This window comes from Pelodiscus sinensis, chromosome 5 (genome assembly GCF_052426305.1).
Source record: "Pelodiscus sinensis isolate ZL-2025 chromosome 5, ASM5242630v1, whole genome shotgun sequence".
Taxonomy (NCBI): domain Eukaryota; kingdom Metazoa; phylum Chordata; order Testudines; family Trionychidae; genus Pelodiscus; species Pelodiscus sinensis.
The window spans coordinates 77,764,523-77,788,578 of NC_143056.1; the positions used below are offsets into that span (position 1 = coordinate 77,764,523).

The 24,056-nt window shown below is 44.9% G+C and overlaps 1 long non-coding RNA gene across 2 annotated transcripts in view; it reads right to left on the bottom strand.

Annotated features, from left to right (window-relative positions):
* Window positions 1-593: 593 nt before the first annotated feature.
* The window catches only part of LOC112546024 (uncharacterized), a 109,988-nt gene continuing 86,525 nt past the window's right edge, over window positions 594-24,056 (bottom strand). For both annotated transcript variants that reach the window (XR_012903520.2, XR_012903517.2), the window contains 2 exons: window positions 16,174-16,311; window positions 594-7,290 (listed from right to left, as the gene is read on the bottom strand). This is a non-coding gene — a long non-coding RNA (uncharacterized LOC112546024). The remainder of the gene's footprint in view (window positions 7,291-16,173; window positions 16,312-24,056) is intronic.

The following is a 24,056-nucleotide window of genomic DNA, read 5'->3' on the forward strand; positions in this document are numbered from 1 at the left end:
TTAAGGAACAGGATGTATCTCCTCCAGTTTGTTCAGTTCTATTAATTGTAAGTGGTATGTCAACTTAGAATGGATAAGAGAGATGACCCGCCTTCTCCTATGAGCTGAGAATACACTATTCAGTGCTGTGTAGAGATGATGGGCACAAATTAAGTGCTTTACAAAAGAGATACTATTATGGTGTAGATGGCTGTTTCCTATATCATCTTTTGTAATGTAAATATCCACAAGCATTCAAACTGGTCTGCAATTTTCTAAAGGAAAAATAAAACAGACCATTTTCTTCTTTAAATAAAATATCCATTGGCTGACACAAACAACAGTTAAAAGTGTAATTGGAGAGAAAGCAAAATTCTTTCTGATGGAGACAGAATGTAGGGATGGGAAGTATAACTAGTTTCAGGAGTTAACCAGCATAACTAGTATAATTAGTCTTAACTTCCTTTCTCTATGCACTGTGTGACAGGGCGCTCGCCCTGCACTGGCCCTTTAAGGGCAGACCCCGGCCTGAACCAGGGCCGGGGAATTTAGCCCAGCTGAGGCGGTACTAGCCCATTAGGGCCCAGCTGGGTGCTATAATAGAGAATGGGCTGCTGCTGTGGAGGAAAGCAGTGAGAACCTGGCTGCTGAGGGAGGAGGAGGCTCCCTGGAGCTAGGGCAGGGCTGGGGAGGCCAGGCAGGGCTAGGGGAGCTCTGGCCCGCAAATCCCCAGACTGCAGGGCTTGAAAGAAGGCCCGCTGGAGGAACATCAACCCCCGGAAGGGGGGCTCAGAGACAGACTTGGGCACTGCCGGAGGGCAGTGTGGCGAAGAGGACGCCGCAGCTGGGAGTAAAGAGGGGAGACACCACCCCAGAGAAAGCACCCTACCTGCCAAGGGAGCCAATTCCGGAAGACAGATGGCAGGGGGGGTCATGGTGGTGAGTGAACCCCCTCACACACAGGTCCCTAAAGGTAAGTCCGTATGTCCTTGTTTGCACTAGGGAACTATAGCAAAAAATGCCAGTGATAATATCACAAACACCTCTCAGGCAGGGATTTCCCTACACCCCCCATGGGGGTGTATACCTCCCCTGAACTTCCCCAACAACCCCCCCAGTTTTGTGAACTATGGTGCCATACAGCCCACCTTTACCCTCATGGTCTCACTCCTTATCAGCCCTGACACTCCCCCCCTATAAATTCGCCCCCCCCCCATTTCAATTTCTGGGGAGGCTTCTGCTCAGGAATGGTCTAGTCAGGTATGCAGAGGACTGGACTAGATGACCTCTTGAGACCATTGGTTCAGCTATACTGGTGGATATTTTCTGATTACATTAACTGATGCTGACAAGGACTCAGAGTGGCTCTTGAAAAGCAAAAGCGACGAGGAGTCCTGTGGCACCTTATAGACTAACTGAAGTGTAGGAGCATAAGCTTTCGTGGGCAAAGACCCACTTCGTCAGATGCATGCATTGTGTCAAACTTAAAGATGAACTGTAGCTCATCAGTTTCTCTTTGAAGTCTGGTCCTGAAGTTTTTTTGCTGCAGGATGGCTACTTTTAGATCTGCAATTGTGTGTCCAGGAAGATTGAAGTGTTCCCCTACAGGTTTTTGTATGTTGCCATTCCTAATATCAGATTTGTGTCCATTGATTCTTTTACGTAGGGACTGTCCTGTTTGGCCGATGTATATAGCAGTGGGGCATTGTTGGCACATGATGGCATATATTACGTTGGTAGATGTGCAGGAGAATGTACCAGTGACAGTATGGCTGATCTGGTTAGGTCCTGTGATGGTGTTGCTGGTGTATATATGTGGGCAGAGTTGGCACCGAGGTTTGTTGCAAGGATTGGTTCCTGAGTTCGAGTTATTATGGTGCGGTGTGTAGTTGCTGGTGAGAATATGCTTCAGGTTGGCGGGTTGTCTGTGGGCAAGGACCGGCCTACCTCCCAAGGCCTGTGAAAGCGAGGGATCATTGTCCAGGATGGGTTGTAGATCACTAATGATGCATTGGAGAGGTTTTAGCTGGGGACTGTAGGTGATGGCCAGTGGTGTTCTGTTGGTTTCTTTCTTGGGCTTGGATCTTCAACAAGCATTCTGTAAACTGCGATACCCACACGAGGAAGTGAGGAGACAGATTGACAGAGCCAGACGTGTACCCAGAAGCCTCCTGCTACGGGACAAGCCCATAGTGAAAAGCAGAAGGGATAAACATCAAGCATTTTGTACCCTGTGTCACTGTCACATCGCTGTCAGAAGCCAAGGAAAGGTAGCTCTACATCACATTTTGTCAGAAAAGTACAAACTGAACACTCAAAGTGCAGGTATGTTGTCTTTTTTGCCAAATGTTCAAATCTTCTGTGTTGCCTCAGGATGAAATATAGGCCTGTACGGGAGCAGTTGGTGGTGGTGGTGGTGGGGGGGGGGGTGTGAGAGCACAAAGGGTGTGAAAGCACCCCCCTACAGTCTACCAAGTAAACATGCTCTGGCCAGCCAGGGAAACGCAGGAACAGCGTGCTACCTGATCTTCCCTCCCCAATTCTCTGGCTGGCTGGGGGAAGTCTGGGGCTGATTTCCCCACTTACTTGGGGGACTATAGGGGATGTATTCATACCTTTGCAGCCCACATTTACAGAAAAAGCACCCCCCCCCCCATAGAAATTCCTGCATAAGGGCCTGATATGCAAGGTTTTGCAACGTCTAACATACTGTGAAGCATCACAAATTGTATAGAAATTTGGACTGTAGTGTAAGAGTTGATAAAGAAATCCACAATGACTCCACCATTGTGAAAAATTTCATGTGTGGAAAAACATAGCTGAAAGTACTGAAGGAGAACATTCTATCACTGTATTCTGGTCAAAAGCATTTGGATTACTGCAAATCAAGCAACCTTTATTTTTCTTTGGCAACGGATGCCAAAAAACAAACTTGCAACAAACTGTTTCCCCTTAGTTCTGAAATATTTTAATTTTGAGAAAGGGGTACAGCATGTTCTTCTGGATTTTTACAATGATAATCAGGAAATCTCAGAAGCAATTGCAACACAGTTATTAACCCAACTTGAATTTTTTGGTTTTGGCCTGGTTAAACTTTCTGCATATACAGCTGACAATGCAAATGTTAATTATGGAAAGCACAACAGTGTTTAATGAAAACTGAAAAACCCTCAAAAGGACATTGCTGCGGCCATCTGTCTGGCTCATGTTTTGCACAACACAACAAGGCATGCTGCGGGAAACCTTGATATTGATATAGAAAATATCATTCTCAAGGTATATGCTCATTTCAGCATTTCTGCAAATAGAACAGCACAGTTGAAGGGGTTGTGTGACTTTGTTGAAGTGGAGAAGTGCAATCTATTGCAGCATGTTGTGACCAGGTGGCTTTCTCTGTTTCCATCTATTGATCAGTTGTTGAAATGCTGGAAACTTCTGACAAATTACTTTCAGAGTTTAGGTGAGAATGAGTTCCCCCAAAATATTGTGTAAATATTTCAGATATGAGGGAAATGCCCATGAACTGGCTAAACTTTACTTTCTCTTTCTCATCCATGTTCTGAAACTATTCACAGATTATACTGAAGCTTTATAGACCAAGTCATTTGAGCTAATGACTGAAATCTATGAGAAACTTGGGAGAAGAATTTGAAACAAGTTTTTTGTGTTTGTTGAGAACAACAGACTGAAGCAATTAACACAAGTTGAGGTAAATAAATGTTAGAGTGACTTTCTAAATTTTTGGTTCTAAAAGAACCAAAAAATATTTACGTGACTTCTCTGAAAACAGCTTTCATAGCATAGTGTCCAAATTAGTTCTTGCAAGTGCTGTGCCCTTTGAAGAATTTTGTGATGTAGTCCAGGTTTACAATGTTAAAGAGATTGACATAAATACACTGTACAAAGAATTTAGCATTGTGGTAAGTGTTGTATGCTCTCCTGAAATGAAAAACTGCCAGATGAGTGAGGTGAGATACCTGAAAGTTTTCAGCAAAGCCCAGATACCCTTCAACATGAAGATGATCAGCTCCTATGTATTCTCAATATCATGCAGCAAATGCTCACACACAGATTGTGTTTTTTTTCAATGATGATCACACAAGAGGAACAGCCTGGAGGTGAACAGTATGAAAGCAGAGCTTCAGCCTTGCATTAATGTTTCAGAAGAATGCAAAGATATGTACTTTCACTTCCTGGGGAACAAAAGACTTCTGAATGATGCCAGAAAAGGACAGAAACATTATTACTAGTTGCTCGTAGAATTGTGAGTTAAATTAAATGCACTGCTAATTCATAAAATCACATCTAGAGACTACCAAAAATGTAAAAGTTTAAAAAAATCATTAGCCATGAAATGCAACAGTCCTCTGAGGTACATCAATGGCCACCCTAACGCCTTGATGATATTTATATCACAATAGTTTGCCCACCACAGGGGTCAAGTGAGACTGTAAGCCAAAAGGGGTACATTTTTCTTGATGTGTGAAGAAGGGACTTTATTTTCTGCCCACTGTTGTTTTGGGAAACACTACATATCTGCTTCTAGTTTGCCTTATGAAACCATAACCTGGTACCAATGGCACTGGGAAAAATGAATTGATTGTCAAGTGAAGTACTGGTCCACTTTCTAGTGAGCAAAAGAAATTAGGGATACCATTAGGTAGGCATAGCAGGAAGTCAGAGTAAAAGTACACGTGACTTGACCTTCACATCCTTTCTGCTCCCCTGTTTTAAATGTGCATTAGGGAACATACATGAAGCTACTTGGATTCATAGAAGTTTTGTTTCCATTTGATTGGCTGTAGCTGAATTCTGTTATCTATTCCTATGTGTCATATTGTAGTTATTAAAGCCAATTATTTGAGGACAATTACATGGTTCTAACAGATTGGCATTGGGTTTCTGCTGTGGAGGCTGGCAGCTGTATTGTTAAACATTCATTGTTCAATGTGTTTTTTCTTCTCACTATTTACACATGAATATAAGCCAAATCATCAATTGTGAGTCATTTAAAAAAGTACTAATGGGATAGATCTGATGATGGCAATACTTACAGGCATTGTTACACACAACTTTTGTTTAAATGTTACATCTTCTTAAACATACTAACAAAGTGTATGGAGAGCTCCACTTCAAAAAACTTACACAATGGTTTCTGGTTTTTCTTTGAATGGATGAAGGACCCATTTGCACTTCTTTTGTGAAATACTGGGTTTGAAAGTATTTTACAAAATAACACAGTTTGCTGTTAAATGAAAGCCCTAATTTTAGCCTTTCAAGAACTGCTAAGGTGTAAGCTTCCCCCTCCCTTCGTGATGGAGACAAATATTGCCTTTATGTACCTACATAACTTTTCCATTATTTAAATGCCTGACACAATTCACACCTCTTTTGAAACCCCTGTAATTGGAAGCACTTACACATTTTAATGTATTTACTCAGGGATTGCTGTGTGGGAGGGGGAAGTGCAGGCATTGTGTTAATTTAGTGACTAAGATTATGTTTACAGGGCAGCCGATGTCAGCAGAATTAATGACAGTCAAGAATACAAATATGCTACCGCCCAAGTGACATAAGTTACATCAACATAGCACAGTGCTATGTTGGGGTGAGAGCTTTTGCCATTTGTGGTGGTGGTTTTATTATTTGGACAAAAGAGTTTTCTCCCAACTGCGTAAAACATCTTTACCAGATCTGTTGCATTGGCATAGCTTTATTGGTATTACTGCACTGCTTCACTTGTCACCAGTGCCAAGTACCAGTCACATCTTTTCGGGTATATCTATACAGCAGTGTTATTTTGTAATAACTGACATTATTCTGAAATAACTTAGTCCACGTCTACACAACAAGTAGTAATTTTGACATACTTGGACTTAACTTGAAAGATCTGGGATTTTATCAATGAGAATAGTCTCACCATCAATGCAGACTGCAACTTTTCCATGCTGTCCTGTTATGTGCAGTTCTCGTCCATGTCCTTCCATGAATTTTCCGTAAAGGATCCACCCAATGTGCTGGAGGCCTTCTTCTTGTTCTTTTTACGTATCATGGATACCAATGAAGTAAATGTGCTGTCCATCTGTTGTCCCTCAGTCTTGCTACAAGGCCAGCCCATCTCCTTTTCTGATCATACATAATTTGGATGATATTGTTGATACCGCTTCTTGCATGCAGATCTCCAAAATTAAATTGTAGCCTACTTAACACCCACTGTGTGTCTTTCCATTGCTCTTTGGGTGATTTGCAGCGTTAATTCTTCCATAAGCATTGTGTTCCAAGTTTCACAGCTATGTTGCATTACCAGAAGGATACTGGTAAAAGAGATGGGCTTTCATGGTGGTGGAAAGTTTGGGATCGACAAAAAACATTATGCAGACTCCCAAAGGCAATCCAACCTGACCTCCTTCTTCTGCTCAGTCCATCTGCAATGTTTGTCCAAAATATATATATTGATCTACGAGCTCAACAGTCTGTCCATCCCACTGCATGATGTGCTCTGGACAATAGGCATTTTTCATCCACTTTGTTTTTCCAGTATGGATGGCCAGGCCAATCTCCTTCACATACTTACCAATGCCATGGAGGAGGGTTTGTAATGTTGTGGGTTTCGAGGCAATTAGGACAATGTCATCTGTGAAAAGGAGCATCTGAAGAACCTCGCCATCAATCAGAAATCCATCTTTCGCTTCTATCTTCCGCAGGATTGGATGTTGAAAGAATGTCGAGCTGAAGGACTTCTTAAGCTGACTCTATAATCCTCATTTTACAAGGAGTAAGGGAAGTCAGAGGAAGAATGTTCTTCCTCAGACTTCCTACTAGATAGACAGCGCCAAAAGCCAAAATAAGCTATTTCGACATGCAATTGATGCAGCTGAAGTTGAATAGCTTATTTTGGCTTTAGCTATGCTGTGTAGATGTGTCCTTAGAGAACCCATATACCTACTCTGCTTCAAAGCGTGAAGGTTTGGGGAAGAGGAGCAGTTGCTATTGTCAATGCCGGTATGTTGTTGTTGTTTTTTAATTTTGTTTTTTATATTTCAACATCTTCAGAAAATGCATTACGAAAGATATTAATCCACCCTGTACTACTGATTTATAGTATATCTGCTAGGTTGAAAGTTTGTAGTTGTTTTCATAGTACAGACAACATTCCCATGTATCCCTAAGACTTCAGATATTTCTGAACCTTAGTGGGAGAATCAAAAAGACTTCTACTGTTTTGACACCAACATTTGACAGTTTTCTATGACATGAGATAAGAAGCTGAGGATCCATTCCTGTTCCAAAAATCACCTTCAGTCCACCATACTGAGGGAGGAGGAAACAAACAGAAGTAAACAGATTAGAAATAATTCTAAACTATGAGGTAGAAAGCAAATCTTCTAGTAAAATGTCACAAGTAGTTCTGGGCCTCAGTTAGCCTTTCCATTAAAGAGCATTCACATTCTCAGGGCCGAGTTTCCAGTACGAGGAACTAATCCAGAAGTCCTACGACATAAAGCCTACCCCTTGCTTTCCTGGCTCATACTAACCACCTTGACAACCCAGTTTAGCAAGTCCAGAATGACTGTTGAATGTGTGTTGGTCATTTGAAGGGACTCTGGCAGTGTTTACTCACAAGGACAGGATACTTTTCTCATTGATGTCCACAAATATCTGCTGTGTCCTGTATGTGTATAATATGTAGGAAGCACAGGAGGGAAAGTTTCCCCAAGAGTGGAGTGGAGCAGCTATCTGACATATTTGAACAGCCAGATGCAAGAGCTCAATGATCTGACAGACCATTTTAACAGTGAGTTAGAAAAGAGGCTGTTATTGAAGTGCGCTCTACTGGGCCCCAGTCTTTTGTGGTCTGGAAGTAATTGTTTGATGATTCCTGACCTATGCAAATAGAACATTGACAATTCACTTATTAATTTTGTTTGTGAATGAACCTATAGGTTGTATGACAATGTACAATAATCTGCATGTCCACCACATATCACCTGTGTTTGCTTTCCAAGAATCCCCATTCAGTCCTAGTGTATTTCACTCTCCTTTTCCTGACAGGAATCCTGGGTCTCACACCACTCTTTCCTCTTTCAGGCTGTCAGTAATGTTCATCCTCAAGGCCCTGTGCTCATGGTCCAATGCAGCACTGGCTTGCAGTATTTTATTGAACATGTTATCCCAAGTTCTCTTCTATTTCCTCCTTAGCAAGCTCAGACTTTCCATTGGTGTGGAGGAGAAACCATGAAGGCTGCAATGGCAGCATAACATAACATAATAACAGCCATACTGGGTCAGACCAAAGGTCCATCTAGCCCAGTAGCCTGTCTGCTGACAGTGGCCAGTACCAGGTACCCCAGAGAAGGTGGACCAAAGACCATGATCAAGCGATTTGTCTCCTGCCATCCCTCTACAGCCTCTGACAAACAGAGGCCAGGGACACCATTTCTATCCCCTGGCTAATAGTCTTTTATGGACCTAACCTCCATGAAATTATCTAGCTTCTCTTTAAACTCTGTTATAGTCCTAGCCTTCACAGGCTCCTCTGGCAAGGAGTTCCACAGGTTGACTATTTGCTTTGTGAAGAAGAACTTTCTTTTATTAGTTTTAAACCTGCTACCCATTAATTTCATTTGGTGTCCTCTAATTCTAAGGTAATTTTGAGGTAAGGAGACCACATCTGTACACAGTATTCAATATGTGGGCGTACCATGGTGTTATACAGGGGCAGTAAAGATATTCTGTGTCTTATTTTCTATCCCTTTCTTAATAATTCCTAGCATCCTATTTGCCTTTTTGACCACCACTGCACACTGTGTGGAAGTTTTCAGAGAACTATCCATGATAACTCCAAGATCTCTTTCCTGATTTTTCATAGCCAAATTAGTCCCCATCATACTGTACGTATAGTTGGGGGTCTTTTTCCTGCTGTGCATTACTTTACACTTATCCACATTAAATTTCATTTGCCATTTTGTTGCCCAATCACTCAGTTTGGTGAGATCTTTTTGGAGTTCCTCACAGTCTGCTTCTGTCTTGACTATCCTAAACAGTTTGGTATCATCCACAAACTTTACCACGTCACTGCTTATCCCTTTCTCCAGATCATTTATGAATAAGTTGAAAAGGATTGGTTCCATGACTGACCCTTGGGGGACACCACTAGTTACCCCTCTCCATTCTGAAAATTTACCATTTATTCCTACCCTTTGTTTCCTGTCTTTTAACCAGTTCTCAATCCATGAAAGGACCTTCCCTCTTATCCCATGGCAATGTAATTTACGGAAGAGCCTTTGGTGAGGGACCTTGTCAATGGCTTTCTGAAAATTTAAGTATGCTATATCTTCTGGATCCCCCTTGTCCACATGTTTCTTAACCCCTTCAAAGAACTCCAAGGATATGTCTACACTACAAAGTTAATTCGAACTAACAGCCGTTAGTTCAAATTAACTTTAATAGGAGCTACACAGGCAAACCGCTAGCTCAAACTTAATTTGAGCTAGCGGAGCGCTTAATTCGAACTAGGTAAACCTCATTCTACGAGGACTAACGCCTAGTTCGAATTAACTAGTTCGAATTAAGGGCTGTGTAGCTACTTAATTCGAACTAGTGGGAGGCTAGACCTCCCCAGCTTGCCCTGGTGGTGCCCAGAGTGGCCACCAGGGAAACTCGTCTGCCCCGGACCCATTAAAGGGGCACGGTCTGGCTACAGTGCCAGTGCCAGGTGCAAGCCTGCCAGCGTCCAGCCAGCAGACCCTGCACCTGGCATGGCATGAGCCAGCCACCCACTGCCACCCAGCCCTCCACCTCTTCCTGGGACCAGGCTGGCGGTTCCCAGGAGCCGGCCCGGGGCCTCAAGAGGACCTCATCGAGGTTTGTGGGGAAGCCTGCAACGTCCACGACCTCTGCACTAGGCACAGGAAAGTGGCCATCTACGGCAGGATAGCTGCCAGCCTGGCCACCCAGGAGCAGGTTTGCATGAAAATCAAGGTGGTTCAGTGAGACCCCAACCCAGAGCCCTGAGCTTAGAACATAAAAACATGAGAATGGCCGTACTGGGTCAAACCAAAGGCCCATCTAGCCCAGTAGCCTGTCTGCCGACAGTGGCCGACACTAGGTACCCTGGAGGGGATGGACCAAAGACAATGACCAAGCCATTTGTCTCGTGCCATCCATCTCCAGCCTTCCACAAACAGAGGCCAGGGACACCATTTCTACCCTCTGGCTAATACCACTCCATGGACCCAGCCTCCATGACTTTATCTAACTTCTCTTTAAACTTTGTTATAGTTCTAGCCATCACAGCCTCATGCGGCAAGGAGTTCCACAAGTTGACTATTTGCTTTGTGAAGAACTTTCTGTTATTAGTTTGGAGCCTGCTACCCATTCATTTCATTTGGTGTCCTCTAGTCCTTCTATTATAGGAACTAATGAAGAACTTTTCTTTATGCACCCTCTCCACACCAGTCATGCTTTTATAGACCTCTATCATATCCCCCCTCAGTCTCCTCTTTTCTAAGCTGAAAAGTCCCAGTCTTTTCAGCCTCTCTTCATATGGGAACTGTTCCAAACCCCTGATCATTTTAGTTGTCCTTCTCTGAACCTTTTCCAAGGCCAAAATATCTTTTCTGGGGTGAGGAGATCACATCTGTACACAGTACTGTAGATATGGCGTACCATAGTTTCATACTTCCCCTCCTCCTTCTTCCCCTGGCTTCCCCCTTCTAGCTCCCTCCTCCCAGGTTTCCTGCTCCCCTCTTCCTCCCTCTCTCTTCCCCTCTCCCACTTCCTTTTCCCAGTCTCCCTGAGTTTTTTTCAATAAAGAGTTTCTATTTTTGAACACGTGTCCTTTAGTTTGTACATCAGGAAGGGGGGCTAGGGATGGGTAAGTGGAAGGAGGTGAGAGAGGAATGTGGTACGAGCCCCCGATGGGGAGGACTGGTGTGGCTCTGCGGGCTCCTCGGGGGTGGAAGCTCTCCTGCAGCCCCCCGATTGACCCCTTCCCCCCCTGGATGGCAGCCTGCAACAAGTGCAGCCGGGCTGATGGCTGAGTGCTATCATGTGCCGAGTGTGGGCATTCAGTGCACTCCAAGACAGGACTGCTTTGCTGTCCCTCATCGAGTTAGACAAGCGAGCGGGGAACCCCTGAGAACTGTCTGTCCGGGGTGGGGGTCGTGTCCCTTTAAGCACAGCCCTTGGCTAGCAGCAGCTCCACGCTCTAAGTCCTAATCTGATGCCCTGCCAGCACTGCTTCCGGCCATCCTTAACCTCGGTTCAGGGTCCACTCAATGTGGACATGCTAGTTAGAATTAGCAAAATGCAAATTCGAACTAGTTTTTAGGTCTAGATGCACTAGTTCGAATTAGCTTAGTTCGAATGAACTAATTCGAATTAAGTTAGTTCGAATTAGTGCTGTAGTGTAGACATACCCTAATAGAGTAAGACATGATTTCCCTTTACAGAAACCATGCTGACTTTTGTCCAACAAATTATGTTCTTCTACATGCCTCACAGGTTTATTCTTTACTATTGATTCAACTAATTTGCCCGGTACTGAAGTTAGACTTACAGGTCTGTAATTGCCAGGATCGCATCTAGAGCCCTTTTAAAATATTGGTGTCTGCAATAATAAATAATAGCAGCTGCAGATAAAATGCATTGTGAGTGTCTTCATTATGGAAAGCCAAACTTAAGATGCTGATCTTACTCACTTGCTCCACAGAAGTTTTAAGCATGACCTTCTCTGTTCTGCTTGGGATTGCTTGTGCATGATACTAGTTACAGCACTAGCCATGGTGAGTATGACTCAGCAGGCATTGGGGAAAGGGTGGAGGAATGGACTGCTCAGTTTTATGTTTCTAATAATATAGGGGAAAAGCAGTGAATATTGGCACCATTTTCTCTAGATCATGGTGGATATCTCACTTTTGAGTGTAGCAGAGACTGAATATGCAGAGTGACTGCCGGCATCCCTAATCCCCATTTGGAGAAGATGACCCTGGGCTAATACGTTGCTAACTTATGGTCTGCATTTGGTGCTGAAGTCATCACTGCTTGGCAGGGAAAATGTCCTCCTGCTGAGGAAGAAATAAGGCAGCCCTCCACAGAAACCTTTGGCAGAGGATTGCAGAGTCCTTCATGAAGTTTCATCAAGATCTCTCAGGAAGATTCAAGGGACATCTCTACAGACATAAAGAAACTGCTTTGCAAGCCTCCTCCCCACACCCCAGAGGGGAATGAAAAGCAAATAGCAAGTCTACTTCTTTTGGTTGTACCATGACTTTTGCCCAAGAAAATGAATGAAAGGTCAAAAATGTGTCCTGCTGCTTTGGGGATGCCATTCCTGTAATTGAAAAATCTATCTTTACACTTACTGAGGTTCTTTCCCACCCGCTGAACTTGCCCGTGCTCAACTGGTGGGACTGGATGGATTGTGTTGAAGTAAAAATAAGTCCTGACTAACTGTGCAGCTGGATCTGCCTGTCACCTATCACTCATACTTTTCCTTTTCCTCCTTCTCTTCGTGATCCACCACCTTTTCCTCTTTGTTACTGATGGCAGGGGCTTGTGAAGGGCTGCCTCCACAGAGGTATGAACAGTGATGAGAAGGAGGGTCATCTTCTCCAAGTATGGGATGAAGCTTTTAAAATAAGTGGCAAGTCTGCGGCCTAGAACCAGACCAATTGTTGACCTTCTGGTATGCCTGCTACCGCCCCTGGGTTTCAGGTGGTACTGCTGCTGGTCCATAGAAAATGCACAGAGGGACCTTAGTCAGGATATTCACTATGGAAAGGGAACAAATTTTACAGTAGATTTTCTAAGGAAAAGTTATTGAAGAACCATTTTCAGCCTTGAAAATTGAGGCATGGTTTACATTACAAGTATAGCATAAAGCTCTTCTCCGTCATCCCATACAATTTGCTTATAAGTGTTGACCTTTCTTTGACTGGTACAGAGCTATGAGTCTACTTCCATGGGGTATGTCTACACTACCCCGCTAGTTCGAACTAGCGGGCTAATGTAGGCATACCGCACTTGCAAATGAAGCCCGGGATTTGAATTTCCTGGGCTTCATTTGCATAAGCGGGGAGCCACCATTTTTAAAACCCCGCTGGTTCGAACCCCGTGCAGCGCGGCTACACGGGGCTCGAACTAGGTAGTTCGGACTAGACTTCGGACTAGGTAGTTTGGACGAGGTGTACCGGTAGTTCGGAATAGGAAGCCTAGTCCGAACTACCTAGTTTGAGCCCCGTGTAGCCACGCTGCACGGGGTTCGAACCAGAGGGGTTTTAAAAATGGCGGCTCCCCGCTTATGCAAATGAAGCCCGGGAAATTCAAATCCTGGGCTTCATTTGCAAGTGCGGTATGCCTACATTACCCCGCTAGTTCGAACTAGGAGGGTAGTGTAGACATACCCATGGTGTCTGCGGAAGTCATCACCGATTGGCATAGGAAAGTGTCCTCCTGCCTAGGAAGAAATAAGGCAGCCCTCCACAGAAACCTTTGCCAGAGGATTGCAGAGTACCTTCAAGAATTTTCATCAAAATCTTTCAGTATTTACCTGTACAGGAAATACAATGTTTCTTGTAAACTCATGGCAGAAGTGTGTCTAGAATGTGAAGCTGGCAACTTGTACTCAACAATGGAGAGGTGCTAGGTATGCTCACCAAGATCTGCAATCAGGAAAAAGGAATATCAAATATTCAGAGGAGTTTAAAAGAAGGGGTGTCTTATAGTCTTCATGACCCCTAAGCAGTATAGGTCATGATGGTGTCCATAACATTTGGTGTGGGACACTGTTGGATAACTGCTGGAGAATGGTTAAGGTTGACATAAGTAAACAGTGTCTACACTCATGCTGTTTTGGCCTAAGTACATCAATCAAAACTCAATGTTACGTGATACTCAGTTCATATTGCTAGGTTGGCATAACTGGGCATTTACAATGGTGGAAGGCAACATAAGTATAGATTCATGCACAGCAATGTTAATGCAAATTTCCATGTTTCAGCCTAACTTTGTAAAGTAGACCATGCCTCAGTTTTCAAGGGTGAAAATGGTCCTTCATTAAAGAAGGAAAAGAGATGGAGAAAATGTTGCAAGGCATTATAAATTGTCAGTCTAGGGTGCTGGTTCCTCCTGAGGCATAGAATTCGCCTCAGATTCATCATCAGGGGATTTTGCAACCTAAGCTCCTGGTTAAGGTATAGAATAGTATCTATTGCTCTGAAACATGCTAGCTTGCTCTTCATCTACTCTCATTGAGAGGTTTCAGAGGGTATGTCTACACTACTGCGCTAATTCGAACTAACTTAGTTCGAATTAGTTAATTCGAACTAAGCTAATTCGAACTAACGCGTCTAGAACTAAAAACTAGTTCGAATTAGTGTTTTGCTAATTCGAACTAGCATGTCCACATTAAGTGGATCCTGAACTGGGCTTAAGGATGGCCGGAAGCAGTGCCGGCAGGGCATCAGAGGAGTACTTAGAGTGTGGAGCTGCTGTCTCAGGCTAGCCGAGGGCTGCGCTTAAAGGGACCCGACCCCCACCCCAGACAGTTCTCAGGGGTGCCCTGCTTGCAAACCAGTCCTGGCTTGGAGTGCCCTGAGTGCCCACACTGGGCACATCACACCACTCGGCCCTCAGCCCTGCTGCACTTGCCGCAGGTTGCCATCTGGGGAGAGGGAGCAACTGGGGGGCTGCAAGAGAGCTTCCACCCCCAGAAGCCCACAGAGCCAGCCCAGTCCTCCCCATCGGGGGCTCGTACCCCATTCCTCCCTCACCTCCTTCCACTTACCCTTCCCTAGCCCCTTTTCTTGATGTACAAAATAAAGGACAATTGTGTTCAAAAATGGAATCTGTCTTTATTGAACAAAACTCAGGGAGACTGGGAAACGGAGGTGGGAGAGGGGAAGAGAGAGGCTGGGAGAGGGGAGGGCAACTACAATGATCAGGGGTTGGGAACAGGTCCCATATGAAAAGAGGCTAAAGAGACTGGGACTTTTCAGCTTAGAAAAGAGGAGACGGACAGGGGACAGGATAGAGGTCTCTAAAAGCAGGAGTTGGGTGGAGAGGGTGCATCCAGAAAAGTTCTTCATTAGTTCTCATAAAGAAGGACTAGAGGACACCAAAGGAAAGGAATGGGTAGCAGGCTTCAAACTAGTAACAGAAAGTTGTTCTTCACAAAGCAAAGAGTCAACCTGTAGAACTCCTTGCTGCAGGAGGCTGTGAAGGCTACAACTAGAATAGAGTTTAAAGGGACGTGAGATCAAGTCATGGAGGTTGGGTCCATGGAGTGCTATTAGCCAGGGGGTAGGAGTGGTGTCCCTGCCCAAAGTTTGTGGAAGGCTGGAGAGGGATGGCACGAGACAAAAGGCTTGGTCACTGTCTTTGGTCCATCCCCTCCAGGGTCCCTAGGGTTGGCCGCTGTCGGCAGACAGGCTACTGGGCTAGATGGACCTTTGGTCTGACCCAGGACGGCCATTTTAAGCTCAGGGCTCAGGGTCGGGGGTCTCAGTGGACCCCCTTGATTTTCATGCACACCTGCTCCTGGGTGGCCAGGCTGGCAGCTCTCCTGCCCTAGACGGCCACTTTCCTGTGCCTAGTGCGGAGATCGTGGACGAGGTCCACGATATCCGCACTAGCCCAGGCGGGTGCCCGCCTCTTGTGGTCCAGGGCAAGCTCCCGGGAGCCACCAGCCTGGTCCCGGGAAGGGGGGGGTGGGCTGGGTGGCATCGGGTGGGTGGCTCGATCCGTGTCAGGTGCAGGGTCTGCTAGCTGGGTGCTGGCAGGCTTGCACCTGGCACGGGCACCGTAGCCAGGCCATGCCCCTTTAAGGGGTCCGGGGCCGGGAGGGGGGCAATAGAGTTTCCCTGGTGTTGGCCAGAGTGGCCACCAGGGAAACCTGCGGAGGGCTAGTCTCCCACTAGTTCGAATTAAGGGTCTACACAGCCCTTAATTCGAACTAGTAAGTTCGAACTAGGCTTAATCCTCGTGGAATGAGGATTACCTAGTTCCAACTAAGCGCTCCGTTAGTTCGAATTAAGTTCGAACTAACGGAGCGCTAGTGTAGCGCCTATGAAAGTTAGTTCGAACTAACATCCGTTTGTTCGCTCTAACTTTGTAGTGTAGACATACCCAGAGTGAAAAATAGTGCGGTTATGGCTCAAGTTTACACACACAAAGTTGCTTGTGTAGACTTACCTGCACAAATAGCCTACTAGGACACAGTTCAGCCAACCTGGGCATATGTGGTGGAAATCTGAATTATCATTGTTGGTACCATCCTTGAATCTTCTAGTTCTCCAGAACTGTCATTTCATTTCAGCATTTCAACAAACCCTAAGTTTAAAAAAAATCACTTTAAAAAGCTGCAAGAATGAGAAGTTCATAGCTGTTTGACACTAACACAAGAAAATACTTTCTTAATTATGTATCCATGTACCAAACGTGCAGAAAAGAATAGAATCATGATTTCCCATAGTGCCTTTCATATTCAAGCTAGCTCAAAAACATTTAACAAAGTAAGAGGACTTTCTGATTTTCTCGCACCGCAGTTATTGTGTAGAGAAAGAGAGCACCTATTATGCTTTCAACAATAGCTTTCATACTGTCTTGGACATCCTTGGACAGGACATCAGGGCCATGCTCACATCTTTTGCAATACTTTGTGCTTCTTTTTCTCCTCTCTTATAAAATTAGCAGATAATTAGATTTTGAAAAATCCAGCTTAGATTTCACAATGTAGCTCTTCATTGAAACCCTAAAATAAATTTGCTAAATAGAATAGACAAACCTATGAATTGCCTGAATGCTAGATTTCAGCTCCTGTAGTGCTAACAATGAAAATTCTTTTAGGAAATGTATTTTTTCCCACTCTTATTCATGTGTGAATACACTATGTTCTTTGTAGGATAATCTACTTAAAGTGTGTCAACTTTATCCCACTTACAATTGAATAGCCATTCAATGTACCATAAGTGATATCTCTAATAAGTTTTCTAATGTATAGACTTTACTTTCTTAATTTTAAATACATCTTTTAAAAAAAGTCTGCATTTATTTTGTCTCCAAGAGTAAGTAAAAGGAAGCAGAATAGAAGAGACCAACATCAGCAACATAAATACCACTAGAAAAGAATTGAATCAGGAAATTCAGTTCCAACCCAAGGACCAAAATCCACACTGATTGGATGCTATCTCGCATTTAACACCACTCAGAACCAGTTCAGTCAGGGCATTAGGTAAGCAGTTGTTTCCGGGTCCTGTTGCCTAAGGCTATCTGAGACACCTGCTTAAAGGGACACCTCCTCTCCCCAACAGCCATTTCTCTGCTTCTGCTACTTGCTTGCCTACCTCTCTGAGGGATGGCAAAGCTTTTGCAGTGCGTGCTCTGGTTGTCCAGCTTTTCGACACCACATCATAATCCTTGCCCTGGAGCCGGAGCTGCCTCTGGGCATGCGATGGCCCCACACGACCATGCTGCCATTTCACCTGATCATGGAGAGGTGGGATGACCAGTAGTGGCTCCACAACTTCCAAATGCAAAAGGCCAACTTTATGGAGTTGCGTGCCTGGCTCACCCCTGCCCTCCAATGACAGGACATCCAAGGTCTCGAGGGGCTAGTGGCTGGGCCTTGGGTTCAAAGTCGGGTGGCAGTCAGAGCTATGCAGTGAGGTGCAGCTCTCTGGGTTGGCTTCCTTCCACAAGGCTTCTCCCGGGTTCTCTCTGCTTTAAAAGCTGGCAGGAGACAAGGACTATAGAGGTCTGATTAATATGGACAGAGTGACCACCAGGGCCTCTTTTTTCAACAGAACTCCTTCTTCCATGTCCACACACGCCTTTTCAGAAAAAGGCTTCTTCCTCGTAGAAAGAGGTTTACCACAGTCAGAAAAACCCCTCTGTTCTTTCGACTTTTTGTCGAAAGAGCTCCATAGCAGTGTGGACGCAAGTATTATTTTTCTGGAAAAATGCCGTAGTGTAGACATACCCTCATTCACAGAGCGTGAGGAGTAGTTGTCACAGGCACCTCTACGGTAGTTCTTTTTCACCCAAAGATTCCCTTCAGCTGAGGCAACCCTCAGGGGATTGGATCTAATGGAGTTCTATGATATCTGGCCCCAGATCTTGAACAGCAGTAGTGGGCTTTATTCTGATCTTATTTTCACCAATTTTACATGGACTAGCTTGAATACCTATAGTGGAATTGCTTCTAAAGGATAATTTAATTATGAGCTGCCAATGAAGCAGTGTAAATTCTTTTTTTGTTAATTTTCCTATCTGTATGCTATAGCCAGTTAATCTGCATTCAGTTAGTACTTGCCAGGTCTCATTTAACTGATAACGTTGTATAATTACAGCTAGATAGTATGGGATATCTATGGTAAACCACTTAAGTTAAATAAAACCTCAGAGTTACCTCCCTGGTCCAGTATCATCGGACCTGACCTGTCCCAAACAAGAGAATTTACCAGACCAGGGGAGGTCTCTTGCCACTGGCCCCCAAGTCCATCACCCCAGCAAGCAAACCAGCAGGCAAAACTGCCTCGCCCTCCCACCCAATCTGTCTGGGCTACTTTCCCAGCTACATAGGCTCCCTGGTCAGCATAGGCTCCAGCTCTTGCCGAAGGGCTCTGACCCTGTGCAGCTGAGGGCATCCATGGCTGGAGCTCTGACCCCAGTCTCACACAGCCTCAGTCCCAGCACTGCACAGCCAGGTCTCGGACCCCTGAAATCCCAGCCCCACCTCCAGCCATGCACAGCTGGGGGAAGCTGCAGGGTTCTGACCCCAACCTGGGACTATGCTCCTGGGGTTGGTGGAGGCTGCTGCGGGGCTCCGGCCCCGGTCCTGTACTGTCCCCAGCTGGGCTCCTGACCCTGATGCCCAACCCAGTTGGCTCTTCTGCCCTTATCCTCCTTGGCTCTCTGGTGCAGGAGCATCCATGCTCCTGCCAACCAGGGATGTTGCTGGACCAGAGACTGCCGTATTTTGGCACTACAACCTGTATAAGGAATAGCAGTTATTCATGAATCTGAAAAGTTCACAACTTTGGACAAAACATTGTGGTTGTTCTTTTAAAAGTTTACAATTGAATATTGGTTTTATATAGCTTTCAAACTTTTAACCATCTTAATTTACATTAAACAAGAGTAGAAACAGTTTCCTTATATTACCAAATCTAAAATCCCCCCTCCTTTTTTGCTGACATTTAATACAGTATTTTACTGTAATTGCATGTTTTTTTTTAATGGGGGGTGGGTGTCTCTTCCAGTTCAAAATGAGGTGTGTAATTGACTTATCAATTCATCACTCTGGTGTTTGTAACTCTGAGGTTCGGATGTATATGAATTTACACCTGCCATTCAATGTGAAAGTACAAAATTTGATGAACTTTAAATTTAAAAATCTCTGGTGTCAGGGTTGAGGTTTCCATGTTAAAATTTTCTGACAGGGAAGATAGTAAAGGGATACTAACTGAATCTTTTTGAAAGCCAACAGTTTGAATCCGGCCCAAATAATTGGCATTACAGGCAGCCCCCGGGTTACGTACAAGATAGGGACTGTAGGTTTGTTCTTAAGTTGAATCTGTATGTAAGTCGGAACTGACATCCAGATTCAGCCACTGCTGAAACTGACCGCCAGTTCTGACTTACATACAGAATCAACTTAAGAACCCCAAGCGTCCCCAAGTCAGCTGCTGCTGAAACTGATCAGCAGCTGATTCCAGGAAGCCCGAGGCAGAGCAACTCTGCCTCGGGCTTCCTGTAGTCAGCCCTGGTCAGTTTCAGGAGCGGCTAAATCAGGACGCCTGGGGCAGAGCAGCTGGGGTGCTGCTGGGTTGCTCCAGCAGCGCCGCTCCTCGGTGCTACTGGACCAATCCAGCAGCACCATATCTGCTCTGCCCCAGGCGTCCTGATTCAGCCACTGCTGAAACTGACCAGCAGCGGCTGAATCAGGACCAGAGCAGCTGGGGTGCTGCTGGGTTGGTCCAGTAGTGCCCAGAGCGGCGCTGCGGGACCAACCGGCAGCGTCCCAGCTGCTCTGCCACAGGCATCCAGAGAAAAGCCTAGTCTGCTGGGGGGGGGGGCGTACTAGCTGCGCCCCCCCCCACCCCAGCAGACCAGGAAGATGCGGGCGGCGGACCGAGACGCACCGTGGTCCCGCCGCCTGGGTCCTCCGCGGCTTTGCTCCCCGTCTCCCTGGTCTGCTGGAGACCAGCAGACCAGGGAGACGGGGAGCAAAGCCTCTGAGGACGCCGGCAGCAGGACAGCCGCGGAGCGTCTGGGCTGTCCCGCTGAAGGCTTTCCCCGTGGCTTTGCAAAGCCGCGGGGGGGGGGGGAGGGGCTTGGGCAGCGGCTTTGCTCCACGTCTTCCTGGTCTGCAGACCAGGGAGACGTGGAGCAGCTTTTCTCGCCCGGAGTACACGGGCGGCGGGACCGCGAGGTCCCGCAGTCCGTGTACTCCGGGGCAGCCCCGTTCGTAACTGCGGATCCGACATAAGTCGGATCCGCGTAAGTCAGGGACTGCCTGTACCTCTTCTCTAATGCAAGAAAGAAAATTGTCTTAACACAAAAACCACATGATTGGGTACTAACTGATGTTTTTATAGACCACCAAATCACATTTTAAGGCAGAGGATAACCTGCTCCTTGTGCATCTATACATAATGTTTAAGAAAAAGCAAAACAAAATAAAACAGAACTATATAATCATGGGGAATTCAGTTTCAGAGATAAAAACTGAAAGTATCACATGCTAGTACTAAAACATCCATGGTATGTGCTACATACTTGAAAGAGTTTATGCGTGTGTCTGTCTGTCTCTGAGTCTGTTTGTTCAAGAATTCCTAAACAATAGAAGCTAGGACCACCTCATTTGGTATGCAGCTTCCTCTTATTGTAACTTAAAGCAAGGTCAGGGTTTGGTTGTGCCAAATAAATGGTATGTGCATGGAATGTGATTCTCATTAAACAGAAAAGGAAGGGCTGTGATACTAGAGACTGTTATACTCCACAATGACCATGGGGGCGTGGGGGAGGGGAGTAAACACACCCTGGGCAAGCCAAGAGCACTGCGGAGATGTGGAGCACCTACCAGCTGGGCAGCATGGCCCCCATTGCCCTGGATCAGCCTTCGGGTGCAGCCAGCCAAGATTCTGTACCCCCTCCGGAGGTTATCCCATCTCCTACCCTGAGCTCTCCAGCCCCTCCCGTGAGCTCCTCACACCTCCCAACCCCCTGCCCTGATTCCTGTACCCTCACCCTCTGCCCTGAGCCCCCCTCCCTCTTCTGACTCCTGCATCCTCCAGCCCTATTCCTTGAACCCCTCCTTACTCCATAATCCTGACTCTTGTATCCCCATTCCTACCACTTTCCCTTTGGAAACTGAACTTAAAGGTGTTCTTCAAGTTTTAAGTGGAAATGAAATGAACAGTCTGTTTCCAATCCTGTGTTGGCCTCTATCATTTCTCAGAGAGCAACTGTACAACTGACAGTCTCAATGAAACCTGTAAGTTCAGGCATTACATAGATCTAATAAAATGAGACATAAGCCTTGTCTTCATTGCTAAAACAATGTTTGTTTCACATTGGAGCAAGTAAATTAGTGGGCATGAGCTATTCTGAAGTAAAAACAAAGTGAAGCCAAGACATTTATTTTGACCACAAAGGAAAGCAGTTGAGATCTGCCTCTGGTGAAAGCATAGCAGTAAATTTGTCTAGTTAATCTGGTAAAACCAAAGTGACTTGTCTTCCCTGTGTGTGTTTTGTTTTGTTGGGGTTTTTTTTAGGATAGTTCACACTTGTTAGTTTCCCTGAGGTAAAAAAAAGACACCTTTAATAACAATGAAGACAAGTACAGAGACAGGAAAGGATTCGTCTATAAGTTCTTAACAGAATCTTGGGGTCTATCTAGCCCATTGTCAAACAGTCCCTACAGCAACATAAGTTTTGCTACCATAAACACTCTTGTGCACAGTGCTATGTTGGTGAGAGATACTCTCCTGCCATAATGGCTACTGCTGCTCGTAGAGCTGGTTTTATTTTGTCTTCAGGAGAGCTCTTTCCTATGAGCACAAGGCAGCTACTTGATCACTCCTACAGTAGCACAGCTGTATCAGTATATCTATGCTCCGGTAAGTCTGTAAGTGTGGACATGGCCTAAGAAACTGAAATATAGATATATAAATTTTGACCCAAGATCACACAGGATGTTTGTGATGGAAAAAGATATTGAACCTAGGTCTCCTGAGACTACAATTAGTTCCTTCAACATGAAATCCATCTTTCTTCTCATTTGGAACTCTGTCAGTAGAGGAGCACAGTGGGTAATCTCAGGCCCATATACTGGGGGTGCTCCCGCTGGCTGGGGGAAGGCAGGAGCGGCACGTTAACCCAGCCTTCCTCCCTCAGGAGTGAGGCCGGGGTAGGGCTGGGCCGCAAGGGAGGAGCATCCACCAGCTCCTTCCACAGCTTGCACCCTTCTATAGAAATTCCTCCATATGGCCCTGGTTCTGTGGCTAGTCAGTGCAATAACGGGGAAAAAAACAGCAAATCCTGATTTCCAATCCCGTGTTTAACAGTTAACCGTGCTTCCTTCCAAAATGTTTATTTTTAATTGTTTGCTATTTTAAAGTGTCACAAGTACATTAGCAGATCATGGACATAAAAAAACCCAGTAAAGAGCATAACAGAAGTATCAGCTGCAAGCAACGTGTGGTAAGACGATCAGTACAAATGCGATGAATAAAAAGGCTCAACAGGGCTTAAGTTAATGCAACATAGGAAATCAATATGGTACAAAGGATATTAAATATTGTTGTTGAGCTGCCTGTATTTTAGATTCAGCATGTTTAATGAAAGAGAACCTAAAAGCAAAATATTATATATTTTACTGTAGTTTCTCCTGGGCAAGAGTACATGTTGCAAAAATAATTGCTCAGGGAATGAATAAGTAGCGTTTCTCCACTCGGTTGCAACAGTGCAATGGTCAGTGATAAACAGACAGCATAAAAAAGGATGCACTTTTGTTTCAGATGTCCTTTGTTTACAGCAAACAAGGCATGAGACATGTACATGGATCAAGTCCAGTGCTAGTATAACTCAAAATCAATAGATTCGTACAAGAAGTGGATTTGGGGGCATTGCCTCACAAACTCTTAGGTCACGTCTACACTGCAGGAGCTAAAGCAGAACTGTGGCAATGTAGCACTGAAATGTATTGCATCCTACCACAACTAAAGGATTTTTTTCCCCATCAGTATGGGTAATCCAACTTCCCAAGTGGTGAGTGCAAGACTGACAAAAGAATTCTTGCATTGAACTAGCCACGTCTATACTAGGGATTAGGTTGTCTTAAGTAGTGTGTGTGTGTGTATGAACATTTTTCCCAGACCTGACATGGTAGTTATGTTGTCCTAACTTTTAAATATAGTCCAGGTCCTAGCCAGCAGTTACATTAAATTGCATCTGAAAAGGTGCACTACTTGGTCTTACCTCTAATTCACTTGTTACAGACCATTTTAAAAATGGCACATATTTATATGGCCTACAGACTCTATGATCCAGGGGCTAACCTGTCTACTGGTTAAACTGGTGTAGGTCTAACCTGCTGTAAGACGCCAGCATAGAATTTGGTCTCGGTATTTTTTGAGCTCTTGTGCAGATGGTAATATATATATATATATTTTTGATGCTCCAGAACCAGTGGAGGGATTTAACATACGGAAAATGAATTCAATGAGCCACCAGCACTCACTATACTGTCCTACTGTGAGGATTTGAAACCAGCCTCTGCCATTTCCCACCAGAAAGGAATTGCATTAAAGCCTTGGGTCAGCATGAGAAGAAGAGCTATCAACATACCACTGACTGCTTTTTGACAGCTTTTCCATTTGTGTATGCACTTCAATCAATTTTAAATCTGACACACAATAAAGGGAACCTTCCTCAGCATTCTATTTGGCATTGCAGAGATGAGTGCCCTGCCTTGTGTTTTCAGTTCAGTCTTGAAATAATGGATGGTTTTAGCACCTTGTCTTTTCTTCTTCTTTTTTTTAAAGCTTTTAGGAATTTCATTAGAGTTGTTT